This window comes from Octopus sinensis, linkage group LG7 (assembly GCF_006345805.1).
Source record: "Octopus sinensis linkage group LG7, ASM634580v1, whole genome shotgun sequence".
Classification (NCBI taxonomy): Eukaryota; Metazoa; Mollusca; class Cephalopoda; order Octopoda; family Octopodidae; genus Octopus; species Octopus sinensis.
The window spans coordinates 21,056,635-21,073,001 of NC_043003.1; the positions used below are offsets into that span (position 1 = coordinate 21,056,635).

At 39.1% G+C, this 16,367-nt stretch overlaps 1 protein-coding gene across 3 annotated transcripts in view; it reads right to left on the reverse strand.

Annotated features, from left to right (window-relative positions):
• Positions 1–16,367, reverse strand: part of LOC115214225 (fatty-acid amide hydrolase 1-like) — a 260,401-nt gene that overhangs the window by 217,103 nt on the left and 26,931 nt on the right. The gene's annotated exons all lie outside the window — the stretch shown is intronic.

The window sequence follows — 16,367 nt, forward strand, 5'->3', positions numbered from 1 at the left end:
GATATGTAAAAGACACCCTGTGCACTCTGTAGAATGGTTGGTGGTAGGGAGGGCATCCAGCCATAGAAACCCAGTCAAGACAGACTGGAGCCTGGTGCAGCTCTCTGGCTTACCAGCTCTAGTCAAACCCTCTAACCCATGCCAGCATAGAAAACAGATGTTAAATCATGATGATAATGTGATGCATAAGGTCAATTCTTTGACAACTAATCTGTTTGCATGGGTCAGACAGAATTAAGGCAGGTTTTGTATAGCTTGATGCCCTTTTCTGTTTCCAGCATTTATTCTGATGCATTCTGAAAGATTTGAATGCAAATATACTAGTCACTGTTGTGTATGTCAGAAGAGAACAACTTGTTCCTTTTACAATGACAATATGCTCATAAAATACTTGACTCATTGATGCAAGGTAGTCTGGGACAATAGTATTTTAACCTGTCTCTCATCAGCTAGAAGCACCTTGACCTTTGAGCCTAAATAAGCCACTGGCCTTGTTTATAATTTCAGCAAACGAAACTGTTTTTCTGATCAGGGCTTAGATCTGTCAACTGATAAAAAAAAAACTGACGAGAATATTAGCATTTGAATCTGCTGGAACATATTAAGAATATATCTGCAAAGCATCATCACAAATCTTTCAGTACACTGTGCAAATAACAAGTATATGACAGGCTTCCACTCACCATTTATAAGGTTTTGGCCAGCTTGGGGTTATAACACAAAATATCTGCTAAGGGTGCCACACAGTAGGGCCGAAACCAAGACCACAGAGTTGGCAAGCAACCATCATAACCATACAGCTATGCCTGTGCTTTTACACTTACAGATAATGTTTTTTTACGTATTAAGTTTTCTGGAAGTTTAATTTTTAAATGTTCATTTAGGTTAATTTAAAGTGTTATGGACTTACTTCCAAGCTTGAACTCTTTGTCAGTAGTGATGTTGAAGACATGACAGGGCAGATGAGAGCATCCAATTTATCTTTTTGCATAGCATCAGCAAATTCTTTATCGTATTTCTGAAACATAAGAGAAGGGCTGATAATAAATGAAAATAAAAAGAATGAATAAATAAAGGTTTTGATTAAGAACAACTGCTGGTAGTGGTGGTGATGGTTGTATGGAGGAGGAAGAGGAGGAGAAGGAGAAGAAAGAAGAAGAAGAAGAAGAAGGGAAGGAGGAAGAGAAGGTGTCGGTGGGGATTATGATGATGATGAAATACAATATATATATACATATATATGATACGGCACGTAAAATGCACCAATCCAACCGTGGCCGATGCCAGCCTCGCCTGGCACCAGTGCAGGTGGCACGTAAAAAGCACCCACTACACTCACGGAGTGGTTGGCATTAGGAAGGGCATCCAGCTGTAGAAACATTGCCAGATAAGACCGGAGCCTGGTGCAGCCTTCTGGCTTCCCAGATCCCCGGTCGAACCGTCCAACCCATGCTAGCATGGAGAACGGACGTTAAACGATGATGATGATGATGATGATGATGATATATGTATATATATATATACATGCATATATTATATATTGTATATTTAATGTTTCACTTAGGCATAGCAAGACTAATAACCAGGCGTAGCACTCAGTATGCTTCAGAATAATGTTAGATGAGTATAGAGTACAGATGAGTAGATTGTCTATATATACATACATACATATATATATATATATATATAATATAATTCAAGACAAAACCACTATTTTGCAAAACAAACAAGGAAGACTTAATCAATACATAAAAATTTTGAATATAAAGAAATAAACCGCCACTACAATCGTTTCATGTTTTCAATGACATTCGTCAGGTGGATATTCGATCATAAATTAAAACAGATTAGGAGATCGAATATCCACCTGACGAATGTCATTGAAGACATGAAACGATTGTAGTGGCGGTTTATTTCTTTATATTCAAAATTTTTATGTATTGATTAAGTCTTTCCTTGTTTGTTTTGCAAAATAGTGGTTTTGTCTCGAATTATATTATATAATATTTTACTATAAAATTGGATTTAATCCTAAATCTGATTTTCCCTGTAAATTTGGATTTATTCCCTAATATTTATTATTATATATATATATATATATATATATATATATATATATATATAACTTTTCATCATCTGACACAAGATTACCTCCTGCAATGCCCCTTCCCTCTGAAAATTAGGGTTAGGGTTAGGGTATTTGTCTTGCAAGTTACTTGGTGACCCTGTCAGGGTAGGTGCCATTTAAAAAGCATCCAGTCCATACTGTAAAGCGGTTGGCATTTGGAAGGGCAACCAGCTGTGAAAGCCATGCCAAAACTGACCTCATCTGTGCTTGTGCCATGTAAAAAGCACTAAGTCCATTCTGCCAAAACAGTCACATGAGACTGGTGCAGGCTTCTGCCTGGCCGGCTCCTGTCAAACCACCCCACCCATGCCAGCATTGAAGGCAGATGTTAAATGATGATGATGATGATGATGATGATGATGGTGATATAGAATTTTCCCTGTTAATTTTACAACAATATTGTTGTTGATAAAATGGGTTTCCAACTACGACACAAGAACTTGAACTAATTCTGTTAGACATAAACTGAAATAAAACTATTTTAAAGAGACTCACTTCTTTTTCAGCAACCAATTTATATATGTCTTGATATTTTCTAGAATTAAAAGCAGAGAGAAAAATATTGAAATATTTTGTTGTCTTTTTTTATATCTTATAATAATTTAAACTACCTAAGATTCTTCATTGCATGAGTCCCAGCTTTACCAACTTGAAGTCTTCTTCATTCCAATCCTTGTAGCTTCTATCTTTCTCACTCTGTTTCTTTCTTCTACCACTTCTGGTTCACATATGAAGATCCAACCCGAATATTCTACCAGCTTTATGATCAAACTGGCCAGATCACATCATCAAAATCTCAAATCTAAGAGATAATGAACCCTTAATTTGAAACAACGAGAATAAATAAGAATTATATTTGACTGAATAATTTAAATGCTAAAGGGTTAACTTAGAAGATGCAAAGTTCTGTTGTCTTCTTTATTAATTTCTCTTCAATCAACTTTTCCATGAAGATGAACTCTGTCTCTCTGAAGCATTGGATATTCCATTCTTTGCAGCAAGTTCAAGGTACTCTTTTTACCAATTTCATTAAATAATAAAAGTCTTGCCAATGCAGACCAGCATCTGTTTCCAAGGCCATCTTTACCCCATTATAGACCACCAACCAACCCAGCAGGCAAATCAATTTTCTGAGCCTAATAGTATTTGTTTATTGACAGTAAACCACAGAATATATAGATCAGAACTGGGGCCCCTAAACCTGTGAAGACCAAGGGCAACTGTTCAGTATGCCCCTTGAGATGGCCCTAATAGTCTGTTTGGAGTCTCCTTAACCCTTTTGGCTCTGGCTCTGAGTACAAATGTCTTGTTTTCATAAGTTTTGAATTAAAATTTTCCACCAAACCTTATTCACAATTTATGTTCCTAACCCTAGATAAATGATAACTAAGTTATTTTACTAAATTCTTTGTTATATTCAAAATTAATTGAAAGAAACACAGAGCATCTCAAACTAAATGCAGTAACGAAAGGGTTAATCATGTATACCAACTTCCCACTCTTATTTTTTTTCTGAACATGTTGAATTTCAGATGCTCAAACTGCATGTCAACTGCATTAACCTAACCTATGTAAGAGAACATGTAACAGCCATGAGCTCTGCTCTGCTTCCTATTACCTTCACTGTCATATCAAAATTAAAGCTAAGGCTACGAGCTGGCAGAATCGTTAGCATGCTGGATGAAATGTTTAGTGCTATTTCAACCATCACTAAGTTCTGAGTTCAAATTCCACCGAGATCGACTTTGTCTTTCAACCACTTGCAGTCAATAAATTAAGTACCAGTGAAACACTACGGTCAATGTAATCGACTAGTCTCCACCCCTCGAATTTCAGGCCTTTTTGCCTTCAGTAGAAAGGATATTAGTATTAAAGAGGTTACAGCAAAAGGTATCTTTCTTTAATGTTTTGCTTGTTTCTGTCATTGGACTGCGGCCGTGCTGGGGCTCTGCCTTGAAGGGTTTAGTTGGCTGCTTATTCTATTAGTGCTTTTGCTGAACTGCTAAGTTACAAGGATGTAAACAAACCAACATTTGTTGACAAGTGGTGGTAAGGCACAAACACAAACACAACACACACATGTGTGTGTGTGTGTGATATATATGTATATATATATAAATGAGTAACAGTGGAGGTACAGGTGTCAATTCATTAGAGCCATTTCATTAATTAATGAAGACATTACATCATTAGAAAGAAACTGTTTTCATCAGATGAATTCATGAACTTCAAAATAAAGGACTTTCAAAATGATTTAACACAGTTTAAAATTCACAGAGAGAAAAATATTTATAGTGATTCTGCTACTATTTCAGTTGACAATTTGGCTGTACCAGAGTAGTGTATATTTGATCAGAACAGAAATTTAGAGGTTAGTAGAGTTTTTAGGAGGGGGAAGGAATAATTGAATCCAGTGACCCAATTATCTTTATTTTCACAAAGAGAGGAGGGCATGGCTCCATTAGTTTAAATTTATCTGTTAAGGAGTTCTGTTGTGTCTGGGGAGAGTCATACTCTTTTTGTGCCTTATAATTTAACACACTCACCGGTAAAATTTCCACTTATTTCTTATTTTTATTTTCCTAAAATTTTCGTTGCATCTTGCAGCCTTTTCAATATTCTTGACTCGGTCTGTTATTTACACTACGTTCCTTTTTTTTTTGTTTGTGTGCATATGTGTGGGTCAGTATGTGTGTGTGTGTGTGTGTGTGTGTGCTTATGCATGCATGCCTGTACGTATGTATGTGTGTATGTATGTATGTATGCATGTGTGTATGTCTACATGTGTGTGTATGCATATGCATATATGTATGTATGTGTGTGCATCTGTATGTATGTATTCTGCTTATTCATGTGCTTGCATGTCTGTGTTTGTGTATTTTTTATATATGTGTGTGATCGTGTGTTTGTATATGTATGCACCTCTGTCTCCTTGTGCGTGCATGTGTGTGTGTGTGTGTGCGGGAGTGCATTTTGCAACTATGTACCACGTTTGTCTGTATGAATGTGCATCTCTATATGTGTGGACACGTGTCTCCTTGTTTAATGTCTACTGGTCAGTGGTAAGAAAATTATTTGTGATCTGGTCAACCTATTAAATTATGGAACCACTGCACAAACTTTATCTCCACAAGTTGACAAGGCAGAGGGCAGTAACAAAGAAGTGGGGGATAGGGAAGGGAGAACAAGGAGAAAAAAGAAAGGAAGAAAGCTGATTCAACTATTACTAATTACCATAATATTAATAGAGGAAGACTTTGAAGGATAATGGAATAAGGGTTATGGGGGCAAAGCTCTAAACTATGACAGGGAATCATTGCAGGGGAATAAAAAGAACCTGCTACAACTTAGCAGAGATATAATATTCTTTTCTACTCTAGGCACAAGGCATGAAATTTTGGGGAGGGATCCAGTCGATTAGATCGACACCAGTAAGTAACTGGTACTTAATTTATCAATCCCGAAAGGATGAACGGTAAAGTCGACCTCAGTGGAATTTGAACTCAGAACGTAAAGACAGATGAAATACCACTAAGCATTTCGCCATACGTACTAACATTTCTGCCAGCTCACCACCTTAGCAGAGTTGTAATATTATAGCAATAAGAGAAATTAGAAATTAAATATAGGTAAATAAATTTAAAAAGTGCTTGAAATTATAAGACAAAGAGATGCTTTAAGATAGAAAAGTAATAAGAAAATTAAAGTTTTAAAGAAACAGAAGGGTAAAAATGGAGATATAAAAAAGATATTTACACAATATTGTTGTGGGTGTATATTATTCTAATGAGGTGCCTCAATTTAAGTACCTAATTCAATTGAATTTTACTATGTGTATGTATATATGTATGTGTGTGTGTATATATATATATATATATATATATATATATATATATACACACACACACATATATATACATACATTTATGCATACAGGAGTGGCTGTGTGGTAAGTAGCTTGCTTACCAGCCACAGGGTTCCGGGTTCAGTCTCATTGCATGGCACCTTGGGCAAATGTCTTCTACTATAGCTTTGGGCCAACCAAAGCCTTGTGAGTGGATTTGGTAGACAGAAACTGAAATAAGCCATCATCATCATCATCGTTTAACGTCCGTTCTCCATGCTAGCATGGGTTGGACGGTTCGACCGGGGATCTGGGAAGCCAGAAGGCTGCACCAGACTCCAGTCTTATCTGGCAGTGTTTTACAGCTGGATGCCCTCCTAACGCCAACCACTCCGTGAGTGTAGTGGGTGCTTTTTACGTGCCACCTGCACAGGTGCCAGGCAAGGCTGGCAGTGGCCACGGTCGGATTGGTGTATTTTATGTGCCACACGGACGGAAGCCAGACGAGGCGGAGCTGGCATCGGCCACGAGTCGGATAGCTTTTTACGTACCACCAGACCAGGGATCCTGGCTGGTTCAATTCGATTTCGATTTCGCTTGCCCCAACATGTCTTCGCAAGCAAAGGGGGTTGGCATGGGTGCCTGTCGTACGGTCAGATTGGTGTATTTTACGTGCCACCGGCACGGAAGCCAGTGGAGGCGGCGCTGGCATCGGCCACGAGTCGGATAGTGCTTTTTACGTACCACCAGACCAGGGATCCTGGCTGGTTCAATTCGATTTCGATTTCGCTTGCCCCAACATGTCTTCGCAAGCAAAGGGGGTTGGCATGGGTGCCTGTCGTCGGATGAGGTTCTATATCGACTTCGCTTGCCTCAACAGGTCTTTGTGTCCAAGGGAGGAAAGGCATTCATAAGTGGGCTGGGCTCACTTGTCCTGCCTGGTCTTCTCACGTACAGAATATTTCCAAAGGTCTCGGTCGCTGGTCATTTCCTCAGTGAGGCCTAAAGTTCGAAGGTCATGCTTCACCCTCGTCCCAGGTTTTCCGGGTCTACCTCTTCCACGGGTTCCCTCAACTGCTAAGGATTGGCACTTTCTCACACACCTATCTTCATCCATTCTCGCCACATGACCATACCAGCGCAATCGTCTCTCTTGCACCACAAACTGATGCCTCTTAGGTAAAACATTTCTCTCAAGGTGCTAACGCTCTGTCGAGTATGTACACTGACATTACACATCCATCGGAGCATACTGGCTTCATTCCTCATGAGCTTACGCATGTCCTCGGCAGTCACGGCCCATGTTTCACTGCCATGTAGCATGGCTGTTCGTACACACGCATCATACAGTCTGCCTTTTACTCTGAGCGAGAGGCCTTTAGTCACCAGCAGAGGTAAGAGCTCCCTAAACTTTGCCCAGGCTATTCTTATTCTAGCAGTTACACTTTCAGCGCACCCACCCCCACTACTGACTTGGTCACCTAGATAATGGAAGCTATCAACTACTTCTAGTTTTTCCCCTTGGAAAGTGACAGAAGTTATTTTCTGCAGATGTTCGGAGTTTAATGCTCCTGAGCATCTGCCACATACAAAAACTATCTTCCCAGTTAGCCTACCTTTGACATTGCTGCACCTCTTATGTGTCCATAGCTTACACTGGGTACATCTTATAGAGTTTCTACCTACACCTTTTCTACAGATCGAGCAGGGCCATCTTCCTGAAGACATTTGTGGATTGTCTACCTTCCTACTTATTAGTACTTTGGTTTTAGCTAGGTTGACTCTAAGGCCCCTCGATTCTAAACCTTCTTCCACACCTGGAACTTCTCCTCCAGCTCTGATAGTGACTCAGCAATAAGAGCAAGGTCGTCAGCGTAGAGGAGATCCGGGGACAACCTGTCTTGAATTCCTCCGTAATTGCCTGGAGGACTATGATAAATAGGAGGGGGCTGAGTACTGAACCCTGGTGGACCCCAACCTCTACTTTGAATTCTTCTGTGTACATGTTGCCAACCCTCACCTTACTTACGGCATCTCTGTACATGGCTTGCACAGTCCTCACCAGCCATTCATCTATCCCTAGTTTCCTCATTGACCACCAGATAAGGGATCGGGGGACCCTATCAAAAGCTTCTCCATGTCAACAAAAGCCAGGTACAGGGGCTTATCTTTGGTTAGGTATTTCTCCTGCAGCTGCCTTACCAGGAATATAGCATCAGTGGTACTTTTCCCTGGCACGAACCCAAACTGCATCTCATCTAAACTAACTCTCTCTCTAATTAGTTGGGCTATGACCCTCTCCGTAACCTTCATTACTTGATCCAACAGCTTGATACCTCTGTAATTATTTGTATCTAGGGCATCACCTTTACCTTTGTAGCAGTTGACTAGTATGCTGCTACACCAGTCATTGGGTATGACTCCTTCGTGTATCACCTGGTTGACTATACGGGTGACTAGGTTATAGCCGACACCGCCAGATATTTTGAGCATCTCTGCAGTAATTCCTGATGGGCCTGGGGCTTTCCCTGTCTTCATGCTTCTAATTGCCTTAGCTACCACGGAACTATCAACTCGGATAGCTGGTCCCTCTGTTGGGTCAACATTCGGCAGACTCTCTTTATCCCATTCATTTTCTTTATTCAGCAACCTTTCATAGAACCTTTCATAGAACCATCATATATATATATATATATATGTATGTGTGTGTGTTTGTTTGTGTGTCTGTGTTTGTCCCCCACCATCGCTTGACATCCGATGGTGGCATGTCTACATCCCTGTAACTTATCTTAGCATTTCAGCAAAAGAGAACAATAGAAAAAGTACAAGGCTTACAAAGAATAAGTCCTGAGGTCAATTTGTTTGACTAAAGGTGGCGCTCTAGCATGGCTGCTGTCAAATGACTAGAACAAATAAAATAATATATATATATATGTATGTATGTCTGTATACACATACATATACATAATACATATATATATATATATATATATATATATATATACATATATATATACATATACATGCATAGATGTCTGTATATTCTTTTACTTGTTTTAGTCATTAGACTGTGGCCATGCTGGGGCACATTATGGTGTGAGCATCACAACATAAACACTGTAGTGCAAAATATTAAAGTGTAACAATAAACCATGTTATAAACTCCATGATGTAAACCGTTTGGTAAAGAGCAGCAGGGTTTACTGGAAAGAAAGATATATGTAGAAATAAACAAGCAAAGACAGGATAAACTGTTTCACACTCACCTACGTCCATCTGATGCATAAATGACTTTAGATGCTACCTTGTCCTAGCAAAACAGGATTAATATAAAGTAAAGAAGCGAACAGACAAAAATGTGAAAGCAAAATATTTTTCATTTCAAAAACTATCCCATTTTTTTTTTCCTTTAATTAATTTTTGGGTTTTTATTTATCTATTTACTAGCAGTATCACCCGGCGTTGCTCGGGTTTGTAAGGGAAATAACTATAAAGCATTTTTAGAGAGTTATAGCCAAAAAATAGCAAAAAAATGGGGGAAAAAATGATGGTAAATTTTTTTTGATAGTTAAAAAGGTCGAGTTGCATCCCCTAGACCATCTGTGGTTTGTTTCTGATTGTCGACCCCATGTCGAATTATCGATCTTTTTCAGAACTGGGGGAACTTTTCAAAATGTTCGCTGCATTAGTTTTGAATTATGACATTGGGCTATGTGTGTGTCAAGTTTCATCAGAATCGGTTGAAAGCCGTGGTCAGGGTGAGGGTACAACCTGACAGACACACAGAAACACACACAGACAAACTGCCGTTTATATAGAGAGAGATTTCCTATAATTTCAAGTCTGAAATTATTTTCTATAATTTCAAAGTTTACTCAATGGTAGATTCTCTGTTGGTCTTCACTATGAGAATTCGGTTGTTTGTTCAACCAAATGAATTCCTACTCATGAAAATACCATACAAGTGGCTGAGTATTCCACAGACTATTTTCAGGTTGAATCAGTGTGAGACAATGTGACAAAGGTGAAATGAGAAAATTGGGAGCAGCTGTTTGGACACTGGTGATTTGGCATGGCTGATTGTGACACTGGTCTTGCTTTGATGACAGTACTTTTCATGCTGAAGACACACACACACATGCATGTGTATATGTGCAACCCACATGCACATGAATTCTACAAAGTATATTTATATTAGACGATGAACTCAAAAAGAAGACAACACGAGAGGGCCAAGTTTTAATGAACATTATTTTAGTATAACCCTTAAAAGAAAGGAAACATCCTTGACATTTCAGTCATTAGTCCTTCATCAGCAAAATAAAAACACACTTGGCAGAAAAATATTTGGGATCAAGAAGATAATACTTACAAAAGGATAAACAAGGGCTGAAATAATTTTCTTAAAACCTTCTGATTTTGTAACAAAATACAACTCCTTACTTGGGCTTTCATATTTTCTGGAACAGAAGGAGAAAAATATGCAGGTTGTACTGAAAGTAATGTAAAAGCGGGTATAATCTTTTTATTAACTAACAGAAATATGATACTATAATCTTAATATGTGATCTGCAGTTTTAACTGTTTTTTGCTTTGTTAGATAGAATAAAGAGGTGACCATGGGATTGGACCTAGAAAGTTACCCTCCTAGGCACAAGTCAGGGCAAGATTGTTTGTGGAAGGCTAGCACTCACCCATGCATACCAGACTCTCCTCTCCACACCACTGATGTTATCCAAGGGAAAGGCAAAGGCCGATACAGCTTGGCACCAGTGATGTCGCAACTCATTTCTACAGCTGAGTTAACTGCAGCAACGTGAAATAAAGTGTCTTGCTCAAGAACACAACATGCAGCCTGGTCCGGGAATTGAACTCACAACCTCACAATCGTAAGCTCTACACTCTAACCACTGAGCCATGTGCCTTCACAGATAGTGTAATTCATTATATAAAGTAGAAAATTAGGAAAAGCTTTGAATATGGATGCATAATCATGTGCTTAACCCTATAGTGTTTAAACGGCTAAAATATGTCACATGGTTTATGTTCAAAATGACCAGAACTGGCCAATCACACCTACTTTACAATGTCATTCTTAAAATAAGCCATCACATCACTGAAATCTGAAAGCTACAAGATAATGTGAGACCAATTCAAAACAATGTGAATAAATAAACATTACACTTGACAGAAGTTTGCCTTGAAACCTCATGGTTCCTGGTTCAATTCTATCATGTGGCATCTTGAGCAAGTGTTATCTGCTGGGACAGCTACTGCCTTGTTGAATGAAATCTGATATACTCACATAACTATTGCATAATGTGTGAAGGCATATGGCCTAGTGGTCAGAGTGTTGCACTCACTATGGCAAGAGCATGGTTTCAATTCCCAGACTGGCTTGTTAGTTGTATTTTTTGAGTAAAACATTTCATTTTATCAATAAATCTCTGAACGAGGTATAAACAGTAACTGCATGACAGTGGGAGGTATATTTGCCATCTCAATATGGCTAACCACTAAGGGTGGGTGTTATTGTAGCTTGTAGCCCCAGGAGAACATCGTCTCCAGCTGGCTTTAGGCACACTTTCTGTGCCCTTAAGGTATTTGCAAAGAGAGTTCATCCTTCCCTGATGACCTCCTTTGCAAATACCTTAAGGGCACAGAAAGTGTGCCTAAAGCCAGCTGGAGACGATGTTCTCCTGGGGCTACAAGCTACAGTAACACCCACCCTTAGTGGTTAGCCATATTGAGATGGCAAATATACCTCTCATTTCATTTTATGTTGCTCCAGTAAATGAGTAACCCTGTGGCAGACTGGCATTCCCTAGCTTGTTGGGTAGCATCCTTCAAAAGCTATATAATCCTTTCTACTATGGGCACAAAGCCTGAAATTTGGAGGGAAAAGAGTAAGTCAATCACATTAACCCCAGTACTCAACTGGTACTTATTTTATCAACACTGAAAGTATGAAAGGCAAAGTCAACCTTGGTGGAATTTGAACTCAAAAGAAAGACAAACGAAATGCTGCTAAGCATTTTGTCCAGCATGCTAACAATTCTGCTAGCTTGTGCCTTAATCATCATCATCATCATCATCATTTAGCGTCTGCTTTCCATGCTAGCATGGGTTGGACGGTTCAACTGGGGTCTGGGAGGCCAGAAGGCTGCACCAGGCCCAGACTGATCTGGCAAGATTTCTACGGCTGGATGCCCTTCCTAACGCCAACCACTCCGTGAGTGTAGTGGGTGCTTTTCACGTGCCAGACAGGGCTGGCAAATGGCCACGGTTGGATGGTGCTTTTTACGTGCCACCGGCACGGGGGCTGGGCTAGGCTGTAAACGGCCACGGATAATAATAATAGTTTCAAATTTTTGCACAAGGTCAGCAATTTTGATAACATTGGCCCCAGTGCTCAACTGGTTATTATTTTATCAACCCTGAAAGGATGAAAGGCAATGTTGACCTCAGCAGAATTTGAACTCAGAACGTTAAGACAGACAAAATGCTGCTAACCATTTTGCCTGGCATGCTAACAGTGCTGCCAGCTCGCTGCCTTAATAATAATAATAATATAATAATAATAATAATAATAATAATAATAATAATAATAATAATAATAACAATCCTTTCTACTATAGGCACAAGGCCTGAAATTTGGAGGGAAAAGAGTAAGTATATCACATCAACCCCAGTACGCAACTGGTACTTATTTTATCGATCCTGAAAATATGAAAGGCAAAGCCAACCTTGGCGTAATTTGAACTCAAAACATGACGACAGACAAAATGCTGCTAAGCATTTTTCCTGGTAGGCTAATGATTCTGTTAACTTGCATCTTAATAATAATAAAAATAATAATAATAATAATAATAATAATAATGATTATAATAATAATAGTAATAACAATAACAATAACAATAATAATAATGATAATATTGGTTTCAAATTTTTGCACAAGGCCAGCAATTTTGTGGACAGTAGTTAATAAATAACATCAGCCTTAGTTTCCAGTCTACTCAGCTGACAAAACTGAGTAGTACTTATATTTCAAAGGACCAGCCATTTTACATTCTGTGTCACACACTGAATCTACCTGAGAACTACACTAAGGGTACATGTGTCAGTGGAGTAGAGTACTCAGCCACTTGCATGCTAATTTCACAAGCACACTATTCCATTGATCGGATCAACTGGAACCACCGTTGTCCTCATCTTCAACAAGTGTCTTGGGGAAATTTTGAACATGGGTTCTCATTCCTAAGGTATTTTTCGATGTTATTATTATTATTATTAATAATTACTACTACTACTACTACTACTACTACTACTATTATTATTCAGGTCACTGCCTGGAATTGAACTTGGAATTTTGGTGTTAGTAGCCCAAACTCTTAACCACTACACCATTATGTAAATAATGTAAATAATGTACATAATTCCTCATCTCTTAAATATAGGCATAGGAGTTGCTGTGTGGTAAGTAGCTTGCTTATGAACCACATGGTTCCGGGTTCAGTTTCACTGCATAGCACCTTGGGCAAGTGTCCTCTACTATAGCCTCAGGCCAACCAAAGCCTTGTGAGTGGATTTGATAGACAGAAACTGAAAGAAGCTCATCGTATATATATGTATGTGTGTGTATATGTTTGTGTGTCTGTGTTTGTTCCCCCTCACATCACTTGACAACTGATGCTGGTGTATTTACGTCCCCATAACTTAGCGGTTCAGCAAAAGAGACCGTTAGAATAAGCACTAGGCTTACAAAGAATAAATTCTGGGGTCGATTTGCTCGACCAAAGGCGGTGCTCCAGCATGGCCACAGTCAAATGACTGAAACAAGTAAAAGAGAGTAACTGTGGAACCATTGTTGTGTGCTTAACAACAGAGTACCAGTTTTTTTTTATGTACCCCATGGTACCCCAATCCATGGAAACCTATGAAATCAATCTGTGGTGCAAACAAAATATTTGTGGAGTGCAGCTATAGAATACTTACATCAATTTGCTCATCAAATGTCCATCAGAGCACATTATTTGTACTGCCAAAAGCACAGCATCAAGGATCCTAGGAGGAGTAAAATCAATCACCTGTAAATTAAATGAAACAACAACAGCTATCAATGATAGACTCTTCATAGGTGCCCTAACCCTAATGGTAGTGTGCTATGATATATTTCTTTACTACCCACAAGGGGCTAAACACAGAGGAGACAAACAAGGACAGACAAACAAGGACAGACAAATGGATTAAGTCGATTATATTGACCCCGGTGCGTAACTGGTACTTAATTTATCGACCCCGAAAGGATGAAAGGCGAAGTCGACCTCGAGGTGGTGTGCTATGATAGTTTGCTTCCCAGCCATATGGTTCTGGGTTCAATCCAACTGCATGGCACCTTGAGCAAGTGTCTTTTACTATAGTCCCAGACCAAGAAAGGCCTCTCCCAATCATTGTACTGTGATCATGTTGGGAAACTACCTTGAAGGATTTTAGTCGAACAAATTCAGCACTTACATTTTAAGGCTGGTTCTTATTCTATTTGACTCTTTTGCCAAAGTACTGAGTTACAGGGATATAAATAAACCAACAGTAGTTGTCAAGCAATGATGGGGACAAACATGAATCCAAGCATGCACGCACACACACACACACACACACACACACACACATGCACACATATAGATGTACATATGTGTAAGCACTTGTGCCAGTGGCATATAAAAAGCACCTTTCGAGCACTGGGCCTCATGGAGGCAATAACAACTGACCGAGACCTTTGGTAACATGCTGTCCTTGTGGAGAAGACCCATCCAGCCAACTGAAATTGTAGTCATGGCAGATACTGGTGTCACACAACTGACACCTATGCTGGTGGAAAGTAAAAGCATTCATTACATTCTTGGAGTGGTTGGTGTTAAGAAGGGCATGAAGCTGTAGGAACCATGCCAAATCAGACTGGAGTCTGGTGCAGCCCCTCAGGTTATCAGCCCTGGTTGAACCATCCAACCCATGCCAGCATGGACAACAGATATTATATGATGATGATGATGGATGAGGACGAATATAACACACACACGCACGCACACACACATACACACACACACACACACACACACACACACACACACACACCACACACACACACATATATATACTTCAGATATGAAACCACATATGGACTGTAGGCAATTTTCCTTCTTCTTTAGACTTTTCCCTTTTTCTTTTCTGTCAAAGAGCCATATATGAAATGTTAAAAACTCTCTCCTTTCACCGAGCGTTAAACTAACATAATTCTTGTGCATATCCTCACATTTGTAGTTTTCCCTCTTTTACTCTTTATGTTTTTTATTCCTTTTTTGAATTGTTTGTTTGTTGAATTGACTATATGTATATGATGAGCTTCTTTCAATTTTCATCTACTAAATCTGCTCACAAGGCTACGGTTGGCCCTAAGCAATAGTAGAAGACATTTGCCCAAGGTGCCATACAGTGGAACTGAACCCAGTACCCTTTGGTTGGGAAGCAAATAACTGAAGCAAGTAAAAGAATGAAAGAATAATTTGTTTTCTTTGTAGTTTACTTCATAACTTCTTGTATTCTTCTAGCTTTACCTAACAAGTCTCTTTAAAATAATAACATTCTTACCGTATGCCCTTTGGCTTCCAATGCTTTCTTTGCTAAATGAACTGCTCTACGGCAGGCTGGGGTAGCACTAACTAAATTATCAGTCTCATAATATCCAATCCGCAGTTTTCTCTTGCCATCAAACAACTGAAAAGTAACAGAAAATATATTTGTTATTATTATCATTATTATTATTATTATTATTATTATTATTGAGTGAGCGAGCAGAGCATGCCATCAAAGTGACACTGGGGTAAAATATACAAAGCCCAGTATACCCATCATGACTACCCGTCTGATAAGGGTACACCAGGCACATGCATCATAACCATATGTGCGCGACATGGTGATCTCAAATCAAGATAAACAGCACATGACCTTGCAGGTGGAGCCCAGTTAGAATTTTCTTCAGATCGAGTAACTCATCCCGCTCAAAAGGTCCCTGAATAAGGGTTGTTTAAGGACGTTGAACGAAACACCCATGTTTCCAGAGGTGAATTATTCAAACCCCAACGGATCCTTCTCAACACATGGCTATGATGCTCCCCCACTACTTCTGCTCGTGATCAGAGATGCACATATCGTCAGCCACTAAGGGACATGCTCAACTGGTTAAGGTCAAACAACTGACAAGCAAATCTGTGGTATTGAGCAGAATATTTGCTGTAGCCCATCTTTTATACCAAGATGGGCTACAGCATATCGTTATTATTATTATTATTATCATTATTATTATTATTATTATTATCATTATTACTATTATTATCTTTT